Source organism: Schistocerca piceifrons, chromosome 1 (genome assembly GCF_021461385.2).
Source record: "Schistocerca piceifrons isolate TAMUIC-IGC-003096 chromosome 1, iqSchPice1.1, whole genome shotgun sequence".
In the NCBI taxonomy this organism is placed as follows: Eukaryota; Metazoa; Arthropoda; class Insecta; order Orthoptera; family Acrididae; genus Schistocerca; species Schistocerca piceifrons.
Genome location: NC_060138.1, coordinates 875,641,332 through 875,665,936, shown reverse-complemented (window position 1 = coordinate 875,665,936; position 24,605 = coordinate 875,641,332). Strand labels below are relative to the sequence as shown.

The window sequence follows — 24,605 nt, the reverse complement described above, 5'->3', positions numbered from 1 at the left end:
TTCCAGCCATAATTACACCATTACCGTCCGGGTCAATGTTCTGCTATAGTCTTTCTCCTTCTCACAATTTTCACACAGCAGCTGTCCAGACGATATGATGGGCTATAACTCCGTGTGCAATCCGAACGATGATAGCTATAACTCCGTGTGCAATCCGAACGATGATACTTTACAACATCATTACGGTATACTCAAGAGTATGTTCGTCGGCGGGAACGTACGGGTATAAGGGTATATATTTGGTAAGCCATAATGCTCAGATAGACGTGAAACCTTCGTGAAACAATGTTTGTTTTCCTAAACAGAAATAAATTCAGAAAGGGAATCTGCGATTCTTAGCTATGCAACCTCGTCTCTCAACCACAACGTCATCCACCTAACACGAATTCCCTTGTCTCTAAAGCACGATGATTATGTGAGTTCCAAAATGAAGCCGAAGATCGTGGTACTCTGCATTTACATCCACCAACAAAGTAACGTTGAACAAGTTCTTGTTACTACTAACGCACGTTGTGGCCTATTCGCTATCGAGATATACGCAATGAACATGTGAAACTTTCACGCACCAACTACTTATGTACACATACATCTACAACTGCATTCATAATCCGCAAGCCACCGGATAGTGGTGGTGAAGGGTTGCTTTTACCACTGCCAGTCATTCCCTTCCTGTTTCACTCTCAAATGGAGTGAGAGAGAAAATGGCAGTCCGTACGTCTCAGTGCGAACCCTACTTTCTCTTATATTATCTTTGTGGTCATTCGAAATGTACGTTAGCAGCAGTAGAGTCGTTCTGCAGTTAGTCGGAAATGCCGATTATCTAAACTTTCTCGACAGTATTTTGTGAAAAAACGTCATCTCCCCTCCAGAGATTTCCATTTAAGTTCATGGAGCATTTCCGTAATATTTGATCCAATTTACCGCTAATAAATCTAGCAGCACGCCTCCGAATGGCTTCGATGTCTTCCTTTAACCCTACTTGGTATTGGTCCCAAACACTAGAATGGGTCGCACTGTGTTCCATACCTGATCTCCTTTATTCCCATTTCCCAGAATTCACCCAATAACCACCGTGACTGCGTCAAGCAGCACACCACGAAAACTATACTCGAATATTGCAATTTCGTTAATCCTATTCATCGGCATTACCTTACATTCTTCTATATTCAGTGTAGCTGCCATTCATCACTTCAAATAGAATTTTTACCCAAGTCATCCTGTATCGTACAATCACTCAACGGCCGTATACTACAGCGGAAGCAGGAAACAGTCGCGTATATAGAGAACAAGAGTGATCCTATCACACTTCCCTGGAGCATCACTGCCGATACCCGTATCTCTGAAGAACCCTCATCATCCAGGAGAACGTACTGGGTTCTATTACTTTTAACTCTTTAAGCCTCTCACATATCTGAGAACCTACTCCGTATGCCAGGGCCTACGTTAAGTCTGCAACGGGGCACTGCTTCAAACTCTTACTGGGATCTAGGAATACGATATCAGCGTATGCCTTTCAGGCATGGTTCGAAGGAAAGCGGTGCTTTCTAAATCCGTGCTGATCTGTAGATAAAAGCTTTTCTGTCTCGAGGAATTTGATTATACTCGAATTTAGAACAGGCTCAAGAATTCTGCAGCAAAGCGACGTTAAGGATACTGGTCTGTAAATTTGCGGGTACCTTTTGCAGCCGGCCGCGGTGGTGTCGCGGTTCTAGGCGCGCAGTCCGGAACCGTGCGACTGCTACGGTCGCAGGTTCGAATCCTGCCTCGGGCATGGAAGTGTGTGATGTCCTTAGGTTAGTTAGGTTTAAGTAGTTCTAAGTTCTAGGGGACTGATGACCACAGCAGTTGAGTCCCATAGTGCTCAGAGCCATTTGAACCATTTTGAACCTTTTGCACCTTTTTATATACGAGACACACCTGGTACTTCGCGTTCGGCATGAGATCCCAGTACGAGGCCAATGCTGAAGAGAATATTCCGCAAAAATCGAACTGTAACTCTATCCGGACCTACCGACATATTTGTTTTCATCTCTTTCAGCTGTCTCTCTACACCATGCATGCCATTTCTAAGTCCTCCACACGGGAGTCCCTGAGACATCTGTACGATCCCCAAGCGTAAATTATTTTCAAGTGGATCTATTCAATGAATGACTGAATAGCAGCCTTCGACATATTTAGCGCTTTTACACAGGCCCAGAATTTTCTCTGGTTCTTTATATGGCGTTTTAGGCTGCATTCAGATGTTTTAAAGCCAGAATTCATTTTAGAAAAAAATTAGTTATCTACATCATATAAAAATACTGACATATTACAATTAAGTCTGTAAATATACAACTAGTGCTAGGATTAGAATTCACAGTAACTAATCAAGAAAGTTTCATTATGCAAGATCCTGCAAACATGGCATGCTCTGATGTGGTGGAAGACAAGCTTTAGGAGTCTACATTTTCACAGAAACCCGAAACGAACAAGAATTTTTAACATTCACAGACAGGGATGTTCATTTTATTTGTTTATCTCCGATGGGGACGTCCAATGAAACCACACTCGACCCGCACTCTAATCCGCTCGTGGATGGTGCGGGGCAACTGAAATTTTCAATGGGAAGCCTCTGTTTTTTTTTAATTGCAGATTAAGAATCTACGACAAAATCTACATACGTTTTGTCTGAAGCGTTTTCTTCGTTTCGCCACGCAACGTTGTATTCCTCCGGCATATCGAAGAGGGGACTGTGGCCGTGGCTCGAGGCGAACGCCACTCTACTTTTCCAATTACAGTAAGTGTTCAAACGTAGTACCACCAACTTCAATACACTTAGAGATTCGCATTTCAAATGACTGTACACAGGACAGAAGCGTATCTGCGGGAATATCAGCAAAGGCGTTTCTGATGCGGTCAGTCATGTCTTCACGACCTGCTGGCATTTGCTGATACACCTAGCGGAATAATTAATAGGGCCACATCTGCCGATCCACCGAGCAGTGTAAACACGGTCTAATACTTCCCGTGCTTCAATTGCATAATGCACTGGGCAACAGTCGTCCTGAAATCACATACGTTGTCGAACGCCCAGAGCAACATCCTGCAGTAGTACCCATAGTTCCTGTTCTATAAAAGTTCGATAGTTGTGTCCATTCAACGTGCCGTCGATAAAATACGGCCCAATAAGTTTATTCCCCATGATGCTACACTATACGCAAACCGACCAAGGGCGTTGATGATCAACTTGCCGTAACCAGTGTGGACAGTCCACATTCCAGCAATGCATGTTATACAGGTTAACGCTATTATGGTTTGTGAACGTAGACATCGGAAAATATTACCTCGGCAAAGAACGTAGGGATCGTTTGCATTTTTTGACTTCCCACTCACAAAATACTACTGATCATGGAACTCGGCGCCATGAAGTTCTGGATGCAGTAACACGTGTCATGGATGGTATTTATGACGATGCAGTACTGTGACAATACTAGGTTCGGACATACTGGAATCGAGGTATAATTGCCGTCCACTTATCTGTGGGTTGTGCTGCACTGCCGCTAGTACAGCTATTTCATTAGTTTCTCCTGCAACACATTTGCTTCGTTTCCTTTCGCCGGTCTGTACGCTGTCATCAGACGTAAAGGCGTTTACAACCTTGTAAAAGTACGAACGAGAGCCAGCTTTCTCTGGACAACGCTCGGCTTACAAGGCAACAGCGACCTCAATATTTCTCCTACGTTCTCCGTAAATGAGGATCATGTCAGTTTTTTCTTCTGTTCCTGTAATACCCAAAGTCCACTTGCACGTCTGTTCTCCAAATGATAGGTAGGTGTACACGGAATAAACATCGCGCAAATATTGTAATGTTTAGAGTCCCTACCTGTTCTACGTCTGCACGATACGTGAGCTCTAGTCGCAGTGAACGCTGTGTAACAATACGTCGTAGTTGGCTGCTTGACCAAGGTGGCACGTGGAGTAGTCCCCTGTTCGATATGCCGGAGAAATACGTTTCGAATGAGGTTTCCGATGAGAAGTCATGATGTACAGGCCTGTCCTACCCTCACGCCGTGGAGGTGTGGTACCACGTGCCACTGGATATTCAAAGGCCATTAAGTTGCATGTCGTAAATTACGATTGGATACTCATTTCTATTCCTCCGATTACAGTGCCATCTGTCGTGAAACGAAGGAAATGGTTCAGACAACACGTATGTAGATTCTGCCGTAGAATGGTAAACTGCAATAAAAAACGGGGATTCCCTTTCAGATCTCAAAGTTGGCCCCCTCCACCCACGCACGGGGTGGGGTGGCGTGGGGAGTGGAGTGTGGTATCGTTGGATGCCTCCCTTCCAGACAAATAAATTGGAATTATAACTTTTTTTGATCCAGTATGTTGTTTTCGAGTACTCAAAGTCATCAGTTAAAATGAACACCCTGTATATGATGTTTCGTGAGAGCTGAAAGCTTGTTTAAGTAATTGTGGCAGCAAAAATAAGAAAAGTCTTCTATTGTTGTTGTGGTCTTAACCCCGAAGATTGGTGTTAAACCAGTCTTATCTATACTGTAGAAATATCTTCGTCTCTGTGTAACTACGCCGGCCGCTGTGGCTAAACGGTTCTAGGCGCTTCAGTCTAGAACCGCGCGACTGCTAGGGTCGCAGGTTCGAATCCTGCCTTGGGGAATGGATGTGTGTGATGTCCTTAGGTTAGTTAGGTTTAAGTAGTTCTAAGTTCTAGGGGACTGATGACCTCAGATGTAAAGTCCTATAGTGCTCAGAGCCATTTGAACCATTTGAACAATCTGCGTAACTACATCCGCATGAACCCGCTGACTGTAGTCAATCCGACTCCTTCTACACATTTTACTCCCCACACTTCGCTCCACTACCAAATCAATAATTATGTGACACCGCAGGATGTGTCCCACGCAGCTATGGCTCCCTCTTGTCGCGTCGTGCCATACAGCTCTTTTCATCCCAATTTGATGTAGTACCTCTTCTGTAGTTACCCGATCTACCAGTCTTTGGCATTCTCTACATTACTGAAATAACAACGACTTTACTAAGATGTTAATTGAAAATGGTGTGAGGGAGAGAACCATTAAATTTAGCGCCCACAAGAGTTCTCCTCTGGAGTTCTATAGCTCTACTTCCCTCTATTCAAAAATTTTGCTCCAGACAAAAAATTAATACCAACAATGAGGACGGCGTACAGAAAGGCTTTGCCGGAACGATGAACAGCAAGTAGTCGTGCTAGTGGTGGTAATGATAGCAATATTAGAGATGAACGAGGCAGCGCTGGTTCGAGGCCTCGCTCGCACTCTGTGTGGGCGCGTGGCGGCGCTGCGACCTCCTCTCCGCCCGCGACCGGCCTGCATTATTCAGCGGCGGGCCGCGCCAGCGCCGCGCCGATCGCGAATGCTTTATCGGCCCTCACTCTCCAGCGCCACGACGGCCCCCCAGCTGAGTGATGGCCTGTTACTGGCGAATCATTCGCCCGAACGGGCTGAACACGATTCCACTGCTGCCGTGACCACTCTAAAGAAGGGAGATGCGCTCGCCAGACTGCTCGTCTACGATACAACAGACGGTAGCGCCTTTCAAACTGATCTGAACGTAATCATTTATTCGACAGCAGCGGTTCGCTGCCGCACACATTGGTGGTAGGCTCTGGCGTGCCTGGACTGGATCACCATTACTGCCTCTAGCGACCGGAAGTGCCTAATCGATTGAACAATCCGAGTAGTGGGAGCTACAGTCTGTCAATACGGCTATCGTACACCTCCTGTTCTGACGTATCAATACATAATGATACAAATGTGTAAATGCGTGCTGTTTCACAGTATTGTAACATAATATTTATACGAGGGTGAGTCAAATGAAAACCTTAAGCATTTTTTTAAATATTATTTATTGTGCAGAAATGGTACAAAGCTTTATCACTTTTCAAAATAATCTCCCCCACGCTCAATGCAAGTCCTCCAGCGCTTACAGAGCGCATAAATTCCTTTAGAAAAAAATTATTTTGGTAGTCCGCGCAACCACTCATGTACCGCGTGGCGTACCTCTTCGTCAGAACGGAACTTCTTTCCTCCCATTGCGTCTTTGAGTGGTGTGGAAGTCACTTGGGGCAAGGTCTGGTGAGTATGGCGGATGAGGAAGACACTCAAAATGCAGGTCTGTGATTGTTGCAACTGTTGTACGGGCAGTGTGGAGCTTTGCATTGTCATGTTGCAAAAGGACACCTGTTGTCAGCAATCCACGTCGCTTTGATTTGATTGCAGGCCACAGATGATTGTTTAGGAGATCTGTATATGATGCATTGGTGACAGTGGTCCCTCTAGGCATGTAATGCTGCAAAATGACGCCTTTCTCGTCCCAAAAGAGAGTCAACTAACCTTCCCTGCTGATGGTTCTGTTCGAAACTTCTTTGGTTTTGTTAATGAGGAATGGCGCCATTCCTTGCTCGGTATCTTCGTTTCCGGTTGGTTGAAGTGAACCCAGGTTTCGTCCCCAGTAACGATTCTTGCAAGGAAGCCATCACCTTCTCGTTCAAAGCGCCAAAGAAGTTCTTCACAAGCGTCAACACGTCGTTCTCTCATTTCAGGAGTCAGCTGCGTGGCACCCGTCTTGCAGACACTCTGTGAAACTGGAGAACATCATGCACAATGTGGTGTGCTGACCCATGACTAATCTGTAAACATGCTGCAATGTCATTCAGTGTCACTCGCCGGTTTTCCTTCACTATGGTTCAAAAATGGTTCAAATGGCTCTCAGCACTATGGGACTTAACTTCTAAGGTCATCAGTCCCCTAGAACTTAGAACTACTTAAACCTAACTAACCTAAGGACATCACACACATCCATGCCCGAGGCAGGATTCGAACCTGCGACCGTAGCGGTCACGCGGTTCCAGACTGTAGCGCCTTTAACCGCTTGGCCACCCCGGCCGGCCTTCACTATGGCTTCAACTGCTTCAATGTTCTGTGGAGCCACAACTCGTTGTGCCTGACCTGGACGAAGAGCATCTTCTACTGAAGTCACACCATTTGCGAACTTCCTACTCCATTCGTAGACTTGCTGCTGCGGCAAACATGCATCATCGTACTGAGCCTTCATGCGTGGATGAATTTCAATAGGTTTCACACCTACACTACGCAAAAACCGAATAACAGAACGCTGTTCTTCCGTGGTGTCGCAAGTGGGGCAGCCATCTTTATACTGATACTGCGACGGTATGTGTGCATCTGCACTATGCTGCTACTTAAAGGCCATTCTGCGCGCTGTTCGTAGCACGCATACCAACTTACAGGATAATGACGCGAAATTTCGATTTGTTATTACAAATTTAAGGTTTTCATTTGACTCACACTCGTATTTTTGGTGTGTCTGCTATGTTGTGAAGCTCAGACTCTAGAAGGCTCCCCCCCCCCCCCCCCCCCAACGAGCCATCCTGACGAACATTATTTACATGTACATAATAGTTGAAGTACTTCATGGTGATTACGAAGGCAAATCCGAAGATCAAGAGCTTAGTGTCCGGTTAGTCCAGGAAATTTCTGGCACTAATTGTAGCTTTCGCCTGTGTTAATGTTTAGTGCACGTGAAACACGCCTCTAAAACAACTTTGGTGTACAGGTTCTCCCACAATCCTTTGGCGCCAAGAAACCTGAACAAATAATCTGATACAGTATAACGTCTCGCAACTGGGCTTCGCAGTTCAAAAGGCAAGGTCACTGTTAATATGATAGGGGTATTGTGAAGTGGGGATGTGTCACACTGCTTTTTCTAATATTTATCAATGATTTCACAACACACATGACATCAATAACTTTTCTACTGGAGAAATCTAACTGTGACAGATTTGTTACGTAAGTGATTTAGCAAGTAGGGTAGTGGGGCATATCGTCTCTTACTCTACTGAGAAGAGTTTATGGCTAAATTTCAACGAAGCACAGTTGACAGTTTATGTTCTAGCAACAAAACATTTTTTACTGTCGCGGTATGATCAAATAATCAGTGACACCTTTCTCCTTTCCTTTATATAGCGTTTATCCCGTCCAGTAAGAGATCCAGTTTTTCAAGATTTGGCAAATTTTATTTTATTTAAGTACTTGCCCGGAAGCCCCGCGGTCGGTTATCCGCCGCGCCGGATCGAGCTGCATTTTTACTCACCTCCCTGTCTCGCAAAGTCCTGCGCTATACGAGAAAGTCATCAAAGAATTTTTGCAATGAGACTTTTTAATTGTTCGTTTTCAAGAAGGATGACATGCAGTCTACGGAGGGCCGAAAGGGCACTTTCCCGAGCTTTTGTTGCTTCCTTCGCTGCAAGAGTAATTTCCGCCGTCCCTGACAATGACAGATAGGAAACCTATGTCCTACGGTTTCATATTTTGAAACAACTCTAGGATACACACAAAATATTCTTAGCCCACAATAGGGGATTAAAACAATCTGCTAGTACGTCACTTTACATCATGTTGGCTGTTCAAGTCTCACTATCATCCACTAATTTATTTGTCCTAATGAGATTAATGAATAATATCAACTGATTCAAAAGAAACTGCAGATTCCAAGTCAAGTGACGGTAATTTTTAGTTTATTAACACTGTGCAGCTTTCTTTCCTTCAATAAAATCATCTCTTGCTGCTTGCAGTTTTGTCTAGATTCGTGCCGCGAGGATATGCCTGGATCTGGATCTCTCCACAGTCAAATCTGTCGTCCTCAGCGTAACACTATTTCACTTTGTTGCTCCAATTTTCAGTCTACTGGGTGTCGGCTTATGGTAAGAGGTGTCTCTTCCTTGATCCGAGACGTGGAGTGATAACAGAGTCCTTCGAATCTAATTTAACTTCCCTACTGATAAATATATATACAGGTTGTCTGCGGTGTAAGTGCAGATATTTCACTGATGACTGTGGACAGTGTACTGAACAACATTAAAACAGTATTTACTTCAACTGCAGAGTAATGGCTCTGAGTATTTACTTCAACTGCAGAGTAATGGCTCTGAGCACTATGGGACTTAACTTCTGAGGTCATCAGTCCCGTAGAACTACTTAAACTTAACTAACCTAAGGACATCACACACATCCATGCCCGAGGCATAATTCGAACCTGCGACCGTAGCGGTCCCGCGGTTCCAAATTATTTGTAAAATTGACTCGATTCTGCAATGACTGAAATAAGATCACATATAATCTCAACCAGTGAAGTTTCATTTCGTTACCTCCCTCCCCTCCCCTCCCCTTCTAGTCATCGGCACTTTTCAGGACAGGTAGTGTGCTTTATTGTAGCAGTGCAGGAATTCCTCGCGTCTGTTTCGAGTTTTTCGCTGAAATGCGTTACGTACTTACCTACACTACCGTAAATCTCTTGAGTTTTTTCAAATGAGCATTCTGTGACTTATAACTCCTGCTGAAGGCGACAAGTAGGCAATTTGTCAAAACTCAGCTCTCAAACGAATATTAATCAGCTGATTTCCCGAGAAATAATCATCAGTGTAAAAATGTCATTCATTTCCAGTATTCGGATAATTAAAACCAGCATTTGCAACGTTCGGATAGCTCTGAAGCGGCATAATTTTTCGGTGGTGCGGTTGCATTGAAAGGGTGTCCTAAACGTTTGCTGTATCTTTATCAATGATACACGGTACTAATTTAACATTATTCTGATAGCCACTGAATTATGCTGCATTTCTTTTTTTTGGATTATGAATGTATTTGACGGAAAGTACGCCGAAAATGACCTGTGGTAAAGTTTGCAAATTGTTCTGATCAGAAACCAGAAGTGAAACTGTACCTCGATCAATGTAATCAGCCGTATGAGCGAGCGAGTGACGCAAGGAAGCGTTTTAAGTGGGGGCCGCATGCAAATCGGATATTTGCAGCCGCGGCTACTTTGGCAGCATCGGCGAGGCGGCTTTCAGATTCGCTATTCCCTGTGAGCAGACAGCACAGCACGGCAAGGTCCCGACGCGCCCGTACAACGGTCGATGCTGAGCGGCGGCGCGAATTATTCAGGCAACAGGCCGCACGCTAAACGCGGCCTTTCTTAAGCCGGCCCAGAATAATCCAGCCGCGCCGCGCTCTACAACATCGCCGACTCCCAGCCGAGCCCGGCGCGGACCACCACGCTCTCGTGGCTTCCGTATTTGTACCTCTGGTTCACTTGCTGGTAACACACCCTACGAAATTCAACGGCATCTTTATCAACCAGTGTTCTGGACTTTTTTAATGTAAATTTGTCAGGTTCATTTTTTGTGCGACTGAGGTACCAATGGAACACAATAAGACCCAATCTCACCGCACGAAAGTTAGTCACCCCCTAAAGAGAGCACAATGGTCGCTGTAGGCGGCGTAAAACTGGTACCAACAAGCCATGTGGCCCTCCGCCGCTGGCTCGAAGACATGGCAGGAAGTGTACGTGGGTGGTTTGGTAAGTCTGGTGTATTTCCACGAAAGGATGAAACTTCTTTGTTGCACGTTCATAAATGGTAAGCTTACTAATTTCAAGGATTGTATAAAGAAACTCAACAACGTACAGTTCTTTGTTGACAGCTGTCTGAATTTGTCAAAGTGTTGACTGCGATTGAAAATGAAGAAAACCGGTTTTTATGCTGTTATTATACATTTTCATTTTAAGTCAGGCAACGGCCTTGCCACAGTGGATACACTGGTTCCCGTCAGATCACCGAAGTTAAGCGCTGTCGGGCGTGGCCGGCACTTGGATGGGTGACCATCCGGGTCGCCATGAGCTGTTGCCACTTTTCAGGGTGCACTCAGCTTTGTGATGCCAACTGAGGAGCTACTCGACCGAATAGTAGCGGCTCCGGTCAAAGAAAACCATAATAACGACCGGGAGAGCGGTGTGCTGACCACACGCCCCTCCTATCCGCAACCTCAGCTGAGGATGACACGGCGGTCGGATGGTCCCGATGTGCCACTTGTGGCCTGAAGACGGAGTGCTTCATTTGAAGTTCACGTGGACTCCGCAGTATCACCGACGACCATTTACTTTTGGATTAATGACATTAACCGTGGTCGGAAAAGCGCTGAAGCGAAGCGCGCCCCGGCCGGTCAGTTAAGCTCATCACAAAGGAAACCATCGATAAATCCATGATATGGTAATGCAAAACCGTTGAATAAAAATTTGTGAGATTGCCCAGACTGGAGGCGTTTCAAATGAGTGAATGCGTAATAACCTCTACGGAGAATTGGCAATGAAGAGGCTGTGCGCGACATGGGTGCTGCTGTTGCTCACACTCTACCACAAGGCTGGTGAAAGTCTACCGAAGAGGGCAAAAGCCATTTTGTCATCTGTTACGGTCATGGGCACGGTTTTTTGGATTCCCGTGGAATAAGCCTCATAGATTACTTAGAGAAAGGCATAGCCATAACTAGGCACTATTATGCTTCAATGTAGGATCGTCTGAAACCTGCGTTTACTGAAAAAAAAGACCAAGGTTGGCACGAAAAAAAGTGCTCTTTCACCTGGGTAATACACCATCCCACACATCAGCGATAACAATGGAGAAGGAAACTAGTCGAGAAGTAAGGTGAGTTCTTTACCAAACAAACATTTCTCGCTTTTTTTTTACCAGACTTGACAAACCACACTCGTACGTGCCAGTCGGTTGTACGGAGCCAGCACAGGAAGGGGTGTCGACGTGGGCACCTGTCTAAATAGTAAAAAGTGCTATCGTGTTTGGATGTGCCCATGAGAGCACCGATTCGTTGGTGTAATAACGTGGACTGTCCAAAGTGTTTACAAGAAATGGTGTACTATTCGCAGCCACTTCACACGGTCCAAGAACAGTGGTCGTAAAATGATTCTATCCTAACAGACAGTGGCCTGAGACGAGTGTCACATTTTATGAATAGCAATCAGTTTCAAACCCGGCGGTAACTGCTGCTGATGGTGCATGCAGGAACATTTCAATCTGTTTCACAGAGAATTCTACGAAGGGAACATCATGCAGGTAGATTTGTGGAGTCGGGTTTTCGCAGAAGGCCACTGCCAACAGCAGCAAACAGAGCTGCACGTCTTCCACGGGCCAATCGACAAAAGAACAGGATAACAGCTGAGCGAAGGCCTGTAGTATAGCCCAAAGAGTCGTGACATTGCCTTCAAATTATGCAACGAATGGAGTGCTCCGACGGTCCACGGACGCGTAATGTTATTGGGATGTGCTTCGTACCGCGACATGGCGTAATCCTTCGTATTAGCGTAAACATTATCAGAATGTTTACATTTTCGGTGACCAACTGATTGTCCTTTCTTCTACTCATCGTCAGAGGGCCCCTGTGAAGTGTGATAGGACCGCTGATATATACGTAAATGATGTTGCGGACAGGGTAAGCAGCAGTCCGCGGGTGTTTGCTGTTGATACTGTGGTGTATGGGAAGGTCTCGTCATTGTGTGACTCTAGGAGTATACGAATCACACAAAATTTCTACTACGTGCGATGAATGACATCAGCATCATTGTTTTCCTACTCCAGTTTCTACAAGCGCTCGCTATCTCCTTTGCTCATCATCATTTCCTGTTCCAGGACAACTTTCCATTTGTGTCCTTTCTTCTCCACATCTGATCTTACAGTCTCTATCCAGCGTTATCTTCGTCTTCCCCGTGGTCTTTTTCGTACGAGGTTCAGGATGAAATGCTTTTTGGCAGGTCTTTTGCTGTTCATTCTCTCTATATGCCCGTACTACTGACGCATGCGTTTCCCTATGACACTAGTAACAGGAACCTAAATACCAGCTACTTTTCCATTCATTTCATTTCTGATTTTGTCGTTTCCAGTTGTCTGATTCATAGTTCTAATGCATCTCATTTCTGACGCCTGAATTCTGCTGAGGTCTTTGATTAGTAGGGTACATGTTTCTAAACCATATGTATGGACTGGTACGGAATGGGTGCGGTACATGGTCGCTTTTGACTTTTGTGGTATTTTACCGTCCCAGAGAAGATTTCTGACTTGAGTGTAGAACTGGATGTTTTCTGTGTGCTGCTGAGTACTTCTTGCTTTCTTAATGGTGTTGCCTTTCGAGATGATACTTCCTGGCTACTTGAAATAGAAACAGATTGTACTTTGACTCCTAGAAACTCATTTGAGGCTGTACCTTGCCTGCTGATGGTCATTTGTACTGTCTTTACTTTACTTACTCTTACTCCGAAATTTTTCGATGTGTTGTTCCAATCACTAACTTTCTTTTGTGCTTTAGCTTCTGTCTCTCCCGATACTATCAAATAATCAGCAAAAAGCAGGGTATCTTGTTCGCTGTCTATTTTCTTGAGGGTTTTTATGATCTTGTCCATTACTATTACAAAGATGAGTAATAATCGGGCACTTCCTTGTTGGCCACCTCTCTTTGTTTCAAACCATTCTGATCGACCGTTGCCTATCTGGATACAGCTGTAACACTTTTGGTATAGCATCTTGACTTTATCAATTAGGTGCTTTGACACCTTTAGGCCTTTCAAACATTTCCATGTCTAGTTTCGAGCAACACTGTCATAATCTTTTTCGATGTCCACAAATACAATCAGAAGATTACTTCCATATTCCCAGTACTTTTCTTTCAGCATTCCTACTGAAAAATAAGACCCATAGTACCTCGGTCTTTCCTAAATCCCTGTCGTTCTTCCTCACGCACAAGTTCTACTGTCTTTTTAAGTCTGATTTCTATGATCTTTTCTAGCAACTTCAAGATGTGTGACAGCAGCATGATGCCTCTGTAATTTCCACATTTTCGTCGACTGCTCTTTTTCAACAGAGGGACGATGACTCCTTTACTCGAGTTTGATGGGATTTTGATTTCTTCCCAAATCACTGATATAATTCTATGCATCCAATTTAAGCCTAATATTCCATCTGCCTTTATCATGTCTGAGCTGAGATCATCAAAGCCTGTCGACTTTCGATTCCTTATGCTCTTTAATGTTGTTTCTACCTCACGCTATGTAGATGAGTCTTCGTTTGTATTAAATTAGCGTCACTTGTTTCCAGTTCAAGGATATTTACATAATCATTTCATTTACTCCCCAGTACTTCGTATAGCGATTTCCTACTTCCCTGACAGTCTTCCTGTATCCTTGTAGCTAAGTCCTCCCAGCACACAGAGTGACAACTAGCTCTAAATGTAGAAAAACGAATTTCAATGCGGATGAGTAAGAACAACAAACTCATGATATTCTAATACAGTATTAGAAGTGTGCTACTTGACACAAATCACATCGATTAAATATCTAGGCGTAACATTGCAAGGCAATATGAAATGGAATGAGAAAGTAAGTGTAGTAGGGAAGGCATTTGGTCGACTTCGGTTTACTGGGAGGATTTTATGAAAGTGCGTTTCACCTGTAAAGCAGACCGCATATAGGACACGAGTATTTGGGACCCGCACCAGATCGGATTAAAGGAAGACATAGAAGCAATTCAGAACCAAGCCGCTAGATTTGTTACCGGTAGGTTCGAACAACAAGCAAGCATTACGGAGATGCTTCGGAAACTCAAATGGGATTCTCTGAAGAGAACGCGACACTCTTTTCAAGAAATATTACTGAGAAAATACCCAGAACCCGCATTTGAAGCTGACTGCACATAGATTCTACTGCCGCCAACATACATTTCGTGTAAGGATCTTGAAGATACGACAAACTGGAGCTCGTTCGTAAGCTTATACACAGTCTTTGTTCCCTCGCTCTACTTGTGAGTAGAATGACTATTAGTAGTACGGGGTATCCATCGACAAATACCTTGCTGGCTTGCGGAGTATGTAAGCTCAAAAAATGGTTCAAATGGCTCTGAGCACTATAGGACTTAACTACTGAGGTCATCAGTCCCCTAGAACTTAGAACTACTTAAACCTAACTAACCTAAGGACATCACACACATCCATGCCCGAGGCAGGATTCGAACCTGCGACCGTAGCGGTCGCGCGGTTCCAAACTGTAGCGCCTAGAACCGCTCAGCCACTCCGGCCGGCGGTATGAAAGCAGATGTAGATGAATACATGAATAATTCGATCTTATTCCTAAGAAAATGTCTTAAGACATTCAGAACAACGGCTGAAACGTAGCAATCAACACCCTTGTAATTGAAACTTCCTGGCAGATTAAAACTGTATGGCGGACCGAGACTCGAGCTCGGGACCTTTGCCTTTCGCGGGCAAGTGCTCGGAGACGAGGTACTGGCAGAAGTAAAGCTGTGAGGACGGGGCGTGAGTCGTGCTTGGGTAGCTCAGTTGGTAGAGCACTTGCCCGCAAAAGGCAAAGGTCCCAAGTTCGAGTCTCGGTCCGCCACACAGTTTTAATCTGCCAGGAAGTTTCGTATCAGCGCACACTCCGCTGTAGAGTGAAAATTTCATCCTTGTAATTTCTTACTTCTACAGGCTCTAATTATCAATGATCAATTTCAGCTGGTTAGGGCATACATACACTAACTTGGCCGCGCGCGATTAGCCGAGCGGTCTAAGGCGCTGTAGTCATGGACTGTGCGGCTGGTCCCGGCGGAGGTTCGAGTCCTCCCTCGGGCATGGGTGTGTGTGTTTGTCCTTAGGATAATTTAGGTTAAGTAGTGTGTAAGCTTAGGGACTGATGACCTTAACAGTTAAGTCCCATAAGATTTCACACACATCTGAACAATAGCTTGTCTTCCTTGCCCAGACTTGGGGCAGAACACAGGAACAGCGCGAGTTTCCTGGGGGAGGCTTTTCACGCAATGCGCTTATTTACGTTGTTCCCAAAGGAGGGTATCTATATAAAGGCATATTAGGGAGGCAGGAATGAGTCCGAAAGAAAAGTCTTATTTTCGAAACTCGTTTTAATACATTCTGCAACGAATGCGCTCGGCTGGAAGACAGAACCGCTGGGTACATTTTGTCACGGCGGCGAGTAGCGTTCCTGAGATGCCTCCGGCGATATTATGGGAGTTGGCTGGAGAAAGCCAATCACCGGCAAGTTGCGCGCGGAGAGCCGTGCCGCGGCCCGTGCGCTGCGGTCGCGCCGGAACTTTTCATTAAGGCCGCATATTACTCTCTGACACCGGAGAATTCGCGTCCCGCGGTATCACGCCAGCCGAACGAGTGCTGCCCTCGGTACACGAGGCGCCTCGCTGCTCTGCACGCTGAACACTGCGAACAATGCCCACAAAAGTCCCGGCGATGCTTTGTCACCACTCGGGCGAGTAGGATCAACCACGACGAAATCACTCTCAGATCACTCTAGTTAAATTTTACACCTGTTTCCAAAATCACTTCACACCGGTGACATTTATAAGACACAGAAATCTCAAATGCGTAAATATTAGTTTAGGCTTGAACGTGACCTTAAGCAGTCAAATGTATTACCTCGCGTTTCGCGGTTTCATATTTCCATGATCAGGTGGATTTAAGTCGGTTAATAAGTTATCGATGTACCGTATGAACAACTTTCGTTTAACCTGAGACACTGTCTTATAGAAAGTACAAAATATCCCTAACATTGGTGATTAAAATCCTTCTGTATCTTGTACCGCCTGACTGTATAAAAAACTTCAGTTATAAACCAACGTTTCGACCGTATTACAACGTCTTTCCTTAGGGCAAGACTGGTTTTGGTGGAGGAGAGATGACTCTATTTATTGCAGTCGATCGGTGTCAATACATCATATTTGTGTAAACTTGTTGGCCCTAGAATATACACTGAAGCGCCAAAGAAATTGGTCTAGAGCCGGCCGCGGTGGTGGTGCGGTTCTAGGCGCTCCAGTCCGGAGCCGCGCTGCTGCTACGGTAGCAGGTTCGAATCCTGCCTCGGGCATGGATGTGTGTGATGTCCTTAGGTTAGTTAGGTTTAAGTAGTTCTAAGTTCTAGGGGACTGATGACCACAGCAGTTGAGTCCCATAGTGCTCAGAGCCATTTGAACCATTTTTTGAAACTGGTATAGGGACACAGAGATATGTAAACAGGCAGAATACGGCGCTGCGGTCAGCAACGCCTATAGACGACAACATGTGTCCGGCGCAGTTGTTAGATCGGTTACTGCTGCTACAATGGCGGGTTATAAAGATATAAATGAGCTGAGAACAAGTGAATATCAGGAATCCGGTAAAATTTCAAATCTCCAACATCGTTGCGGCCGGAAAAAGATCCTGCAAGAACGAGACCAAAGAGGGCTGAAGAGAATCGTTCAACGTGACAGAAGTGCAACCCTTCCGCAAATTGTTGCAGATTTTAATGCTGGGCCATCAACATATTTCAGCGTGCGAACCATTCAACGAAACATCATCGATATGGGCTTTCGGAACCTTGATGACAGCACGACACAAAGCTTTACGCCTGGGCTCGTCGACACCGACATTGGACTGTTGATGACTACAAACATGTTCCTGGTCGGACGGCTCTCGTTTTGAATTGTATCGAGCGGATGGACGTGTACGGGTATGGAGACAACCTCATGAATCTGCATGTCAGCGAGGGACTGCTCAAGCAGGCATAGGCTCTGTAATGGTGTGGGGCGTGTGCAGCTGGAGTGATATGGGGTCCCCGATACGTTTAGATACGACTCTGGCAGGAGACGCGTACGTAAGCATCCGATCTGATCACTTGCATCCATTCTTGTCCATTCTGCATTCCGACCAACTTGGTCAATTCCAGCAGGACAATGCGACACCCCACACGCCCAGAATTGCTACAGAGTGGCTCCAGCAACAAGCTTCTGAGTTTAAACACTTCAGCTGGCCATCAATCTCCCTAGACATGAACGTTATTGAGCATATCTAGGATGCCTTGCAACATGTTGTTCAGAAGAGATCTTCACCCCCTCGTACTCTTATGGATTGATGTAGAGTCCTGCAGGATTCATGGCGTCTGTTCCCTCCGGCTCTACTTCCGCCATTAGTCGAGTCCGCTCCACGTCATGTTGCGGCACTTCTGCGTGCTCGCGGGGGTCCTACGCGATATTAGGCAAATGTACCAGTTTCTTTGGCTTTTCAGTGTAATAGCCTAGTCATGACGAAAGGGGGGAGGGTAGGGACGAAGTTACTCGTGGGCTAGCAGGCTTGTCAGTGATTGGCCACAGTCTGCAAATCAGCGCTTGGTGTTTGGTGGGCATGTTTTCTTCTTGGTGTGCGCGGAAATACACAGTCCTTTGTTTGTTTGTTTGGGCTGTCTTGTCCCTGCCCTGTGAGGCTTCTGCACCGCGACCGCTCGCGGTCCATAGGACTGGGATAGGCGGCAGCCAGGACGCCGGAAGTTTGTAGTCGTCCCCTTTATTGATGTTGTCAGGCTGCTTAATAATTTCAATTGCCTCTAGAATTTTACTCTGGCGTGTCCACGACTCTTTCGCCAGCACATGGGCTGCCTGGAACGAGACAGGTTGTCTAGAGCGATGGTGGTGCTCCGCTATCGCCGGTTTACTGTATTGTGCTCCGCTAATCGCACATAGCGTTCACATTCTGCTTCTCGTGTGCTAACTTGTCTCCCTGTCTTCAATATGTACGCAGCTCCGCAGTCACACCGTAGTTCATATATTCCTGCAGTATTTAGTTTGTTGACTGTACCCCTTATGCTGCGCAAAATCGGATTGAAACGTCGTCGGCGGAGGACGCTTCTTAGCCGTTCACTGGCGCCATTCACATACGGTAAGTGCACTAGCGAAAGGTTCTCTTCCTTTCCTTCTCGCCTTGTTTTATTTCGATTGGACTTGGTGGCCTTTCTTAAAATGTTGTTGCTATAACCGTTGGTGCAAAACGTTTGGTGTAACTCACTAAATTCTTCTTTGATGTTGTTAGTGTTAGTTATTGGTTTTACAGTTAATAACTAAAGTATTTTATACTATGACACTACACACTATCTAGAAGAATGTTGATCATTATGACACCGGCCGCGGAAGCCTACGTAGTTACGTCAACTACTTAACAGCATTATCTCATATAACTCGACTTGTAATTATCTTACAAGAAAAAAGTAAAGATTGTCTGATTCACCAACTGAAAAAAATTTTATGTAAGGTAATGAATTTGGCTTTCCAGGTGACAAGGGCAACACAGGGGGCAAAAAAGTTTTTTCTTTGTTGTTGCATGGGGCTAAGAGCATCGCAAATGAATCTAAGACTGGAGTCAGCACCGGAAAAGGCACAATGACTAGCTAGGTTTATTGAAATGAAGTCAAACACCCAAGCTCAGAGAAATTCCAGAACACTATACGGGAAACTACCATCCATAAGATAACGGCACAGGAACTTTCATCGGAAACAGGGGTTGTGGGTTCGAAGCACCGAGTAAGTACCAATGAGAAGTGACGAAGATACGGAGAGAATTCAAAGGCTTGCCAGCGTTCACACAAGTCTTTTCGTAAGGCATCAAAAGAACTGCGAATCCCTCGTACGGCAGTGTACCGCACACTCCTGCAGTGTCTCATCGGTTTCCGTACAGACTACAATTGCAATACGAAATCAATCCAGAAGACAAGCCTGTGCATGATCTTACTGATTAAAAGGCAAGAATAACGGCAGTTATTGAGACAGCTGGCGTTGACACGTGAGAATGGGTTTCCACCAAGTTGGAAAATCGACTAGATATTTCACGTGTGACAAACGGAGCGCAAGTAGAACTGGATTAAAGAACCAGAAAAAAACTTTAGTGGTTGGGACATCAGACAAACTTTACTTTTTTTCTCTCTCAGACAAAGTTTACTTTTTTTCTCTCAGTTTCAAGTCGAGTTACATGGCTCAGAAGTCATGACGTACCTCTCGGTACATCCTGTACGACTGGAAATTCAGCCTGCGCCTAATGAATTAGAGTACCACTGATTCCCAAAGTAGTGTATAAGCTCCTTATTGACATAAATTGAAATAAATGATGGAGTAGCCCGTATTGGAAAGTATAACAAATGTGGCTGGCTACAGTGTAGTTGCAACTGACAAAGAAATCGCTTCACTCGCAAGAATCCACCGTCGTATCGGTATATTAATCTAACTTATGTATCACTGAAGCGATTACGCAATAATACAAAAGGCGCAAGTACATTTGTTTAGTGTGAGCCGGGTCTTTTATATCTCCAAACAATATCAATGCAACAACACACATCATAATACAGGCTGTGAAGAGTGTCTCGATATTACGCGGATCTATAATTAGATTTTTGGCTAAAGGAATCCAAGTACATCGCAGATCAAGGAATGCTATTTGTGTATATCTGTTACACCTTCTTGGGTGCGCAGGTGTAATGTCAGCTGCGCAACAGCCTCAGACAGATTTCCGAGAAGTGCCAGGACTGCAGAGCTCATCGTAAAAAACACGAGAGACGACAGTAGTTAAGATTATCATTACGCCTTATGTTCGTGTACGTGAAGCGCTTAAGGGTGTCCCCGGCCGCTAGTTTAACGGCAACAGTATGAAAACCCGTTGGCAATGTTACCCGCAACAAGAACGGATTGCGATTCAACAGAGAACGCAATGCGTAACCAATTCTGCAACCAAAGGCAACGTTCCACACACACACACCAGTCACGACTTCCCGCTTTTTGCGACGAGATCAGGAAATCTGTGGCGCATAGCTAGGGAGGAGCAAGTCCCCACCTCGCAATAGTGGCAGGATGGTTTATTACGAGGGCTAAGCTGGGTTTTGTTCCCTCTCCATCTCAGTTAGCTCTCCGTCTTTGATGACCTTGATATTCGTTACATTTTAAACTCTCTTACTTAGGTCGTAAACGACAAACGATAATCCTTTGCGAGACCAGCAAATGCACGGCAACATGTTTCTGGGTTAGGTACCACTGCTTGAAAACACATGTCAATATATTAAGACTGGAAGTAGTATACGTTCTAATTGCCATCTTTTTCCTTTCAAAAACGCGTATTCATTGCTACTGTGTTCTCTGTACTCTGCTGCACGTCTCTAGACTTGTTCCAAACGTGAAATCACGGAGAAAATGATTCAAACGTTCATTACTAGGGACTAAGGGGTATTTCCGCCAAGCAGTGCTTGCTTCCCTCAGGTGTTCCTTAGCGAAAGCTATGAACCCACTGCACGTAGTTCCAATGCATACAGCTGAATTCTTTGATTTTAAAGGCGCTGTTGAAACATTGTCAATGCAGGTGTGTGTGTGTGTGTGTGTGTGTGTGTGTGTGTGTGTGTGTGTTTCTTTGTTTTTGTGTTCTCCAAATGCGGGTATGAGCAAGTGCCTCATACTCGCCCATTTCAACCAGTTATTAAAAATTCCTACTTTGACACAATAGTGGAAAAGTGTCAAGGCTAAGAGCTGGCCAGTCGGTTTTATGGCTTTAGTATTAGAAAAACCGTCCCGTTAACTTAACGTTATGGATGGGAGGGTTGTAATATCACAGTTCTGTTCAAAATTTAACTTGCATGGGTGACAGTCCGGTTACTGTCGGAACAGCTTCGCCTGATTGTTTCAGACATTAAACACATGGCGCTGCGAGCAAAATTTCGAATCTTAGTAACTCTCACTTAACATCTGCCACATCAGCCGGATTGCCGGAACGAATCACGTGATTTGACATCTTACGTAAGATTTCCTAGAATATCGACGTGTTTAGCCGGTGTAATTAGCTGCAAGTGTTAGAAGGGTTCAAATGGCTCTGAGCACTATGGGACTTAACATCTGAGGTCATCAATCCCCTAGAACTTACAACTACTTAAACCTAACAAACCTAAGGACATCACACACATCCATGCCCGAGGCAGGATTCGAACCTGAGACCGTAGCGGTCGCGCGGTTCCATACTGATGTAATCTACACATTCCATGGAAATTCAGTGCAGGGACGCGCGGGATTAGCCGAGCGGTCTAAGGTGCTGCAGTCATGGACTGTGCGGTTGGACCCGGCGGAGGTTCTGTTTGTCCTTAGGATAATTTAGGTTAAGTAGTGTGTAAGCTTAGGGACTGATGACCTTAGCAGTTAAGTCCCATAAGATTTCACACACATTTGAACACATTTTTTCGGTGCAGGGTACCTCTTCGAAAGTAGATCCATGTGCATGAGTTTTTGATGATCTTTCGACTTCACGGTTTGCACGTCCCTAAGAACCTGTAAACATTATAACAAGTGTCATATTCAAGCTGACATGCTTGAGAGGAGTATGGAATCAATCTTGAAATTGACATTCAGTTCCGTGCGCAGCCGCGGAACGTAACTGGAAGACAATGTCGCTAGACGGATCAAGAGCCTCAATAGGATTGGCTATAAAAAATGACTTAAATGTTGAAACCGCACTGATAATAGCTGCTAAGGTTCCCAGAATGAGATTTTCACTCGGCAGCGGAGTGTGCGCTGACATGAAACTTTCCTGGCAGATTAAAACTGTGTTCCCGACCGAGACTCGAACTCAGAATCTTTGCCTTTCGCGGGCAAGTGCTCTACCATCTGAGCTACCGAAGCACGACTCACGCCCGGTCCTCACAGCTTTACTTCTGCCAGTATCTCGTCTCCTACCTTCCAAACTTTACAGAAGCTCTCCTGCGAACCTTGCAGAACTAGCACTCCTGAAAGAAAGGATATTGCGGAGACATGGCTTAGCCACAGCCTGGGGGATGTTTCCAGAATGAGATTTTCACTCTGCTCTCACACAGATAATCAAGCACTCTCGAATCGAAGACTAGGTTGAACATCACAGTACAGTATTCGGCGATGCAAGTTTCGAATAGGAGGGGAGGGGGTGGATCTTTCAATTTGACAGCTAAAGGAGGTACTTTGATTTAACTTTGTTTCCAAATGACGATGAATGTTGTATATAAACAACCGCAAAGTTTTGTAGGATATAACGACATCCTTGATTCGATTGTTGATTGAACTACGAAACTAGGCGCTACAGTCTGGAACCGGGCGACCGCTACGGTAGCAGGTTCGAATCCTACCTCGGTCATGGATGTGTGTCCTTAGTTAGGTTTCGGTAGTTCTAAGTCTAGCAGACTGATGACCTCAGCAGTTAAGTCCCATAGTGCTCAGAATCATTTGAACCATTTTTTTGAACTACGAAACTTAGGTGTTAAGCTGAGCTATGAAGTCACTATCGCATAACACGGTACACCAAGTATTAGTTACGTACTACTGAACATAACACACACACACACACACACACACACACACACACACACAACACACACACACACACACACGAAACAACCATTACAGTTTAGCAGAGGTACTAGAGTTACGGGAAATCACGTAATTGCCACTACGGCACAGAGTATGTAGTGATTCAGTGTGGAGGCATGCAGGCGTCATTAGGTTTACAGCTGTATCGTGTCGACATGAGGCAGTAGGTCAGCAGAGCGCAGGAAGACGCTTAGCGGCCGGAGCCTGGAGCCCACTTGTGAATGCCCACAGCACGCGCCAAGCCTGTTGGCCACAGGAAGGGGCGTCGGCTCGGCGCTGACTCTGTCAGCAGGAACAAAGGCCCACCCGAGCAGCGAGCCCCAGACGTTCGGGCCGGCGCGCGGGGAAGCCAGCTGCAAGGCTAGCCCCATACCTAATAAGTCAAGGGCTGCCAACTTTACCTCTCCACAAACCATTGTATTAAAGCGCCTGTGTACACGGCCACAAAGGGTGCACGCAGCTGCTGATGCAAACTGTGACGTGCTACACATTAAAATAGATTTGTTTTTTTGGATGAGAATTTACGGAAGTATTTTCGTTGCTGTTTGTGATCAGCCGTCAACGCTACATCGGAGTAAAATTTTCTACGTCCAGTAATTTGGTTTACAAGAGTGACACAAAAGTTTTACGACGAAGACGATTCGTTATGTGTCGAATGTCGCATTAAAAATATTCTCAGCATTAGGTACATACGTCATCCTCTATTATTACAGACTAGTGGGATCTGTCACTACGTCTTTCTTTCACCTTGGAAAGAAAGCATTATATCTCGAAAAAGCGTTTCACGAAACAATTAGTCAGAGCTGACCAGGTGAATCGTTTAATTCCTACCTCATTACAGCCTTGAGTGATTAACATAAACTATGAAATCTTTATGAGAAACGCCGCCGCTCGGTCTCGTAAGCTCACGTCTGTGAAGCAGCATACCGGAGTATTATAATGTAAACCAACTCGGCGACAACTTCATGGTTTCCAAATGGTTTGTCTGTGTAGTAACGTGCATCTGTGTATGAGTTTCCCATATACTGATGACTACTCTGGGGCGGGGTGAGGAGGGGAGACAGATAAGAGGGGAGTGTGCACCTCCTGGTGAAGCGTGGTGGAAGTTTAATAACACGGATCGTCGCATGAAGAAATGCAAAATTCAAATTACAGGTAAAAAAAAAGCACTGTGAAATAAAAGCGAACGAAAAGGACACCAAAACAAAATTCATCCACCACAGTTCGCCAATATGGTTTACGTAATTGCTTTTATACGCGAATTTTGTTTTTGGCGTGTTCTTTAAAATATTGTCATATATTTCTATGCCGAGCGTCACCGTGTACTGAATCTTGAAAACGTATACAATCTCAGCGGTCGCTCGGTTCCAGACTGTAGCGCCTAGAACCGCACGGCCACTCCGGCCGGCGTCAAGTCTCTGTAGCGTCTTGTCTCTGTAGCGTCTTGTGTGTATTCGCCACAAACATTTCTCTCTATTCCGTTCACTGAAGCAGGAGCACCAGGCAAAAGTTATCTCGGACGCTA

General features: G+C 45.2%; 1 protein-coding gene and 1 pseudogene across 1 annotated transcript in view; one reads left to right on the top strand and one right to left on the bottom strand.

Moving 5' to 3' along the window:
• Positions 1-24,605, bottom strand: part of LOC124716352 (protein sidekick) — a 416,456-nt gene that overhangs the window by 235,337 nt on the left and 156,514 nt on the right. The window lies entirely within an intron of this gene.
• LOC124724448 lies at positions 10,627-10,744 on the top strand (annotated as a pseudogene).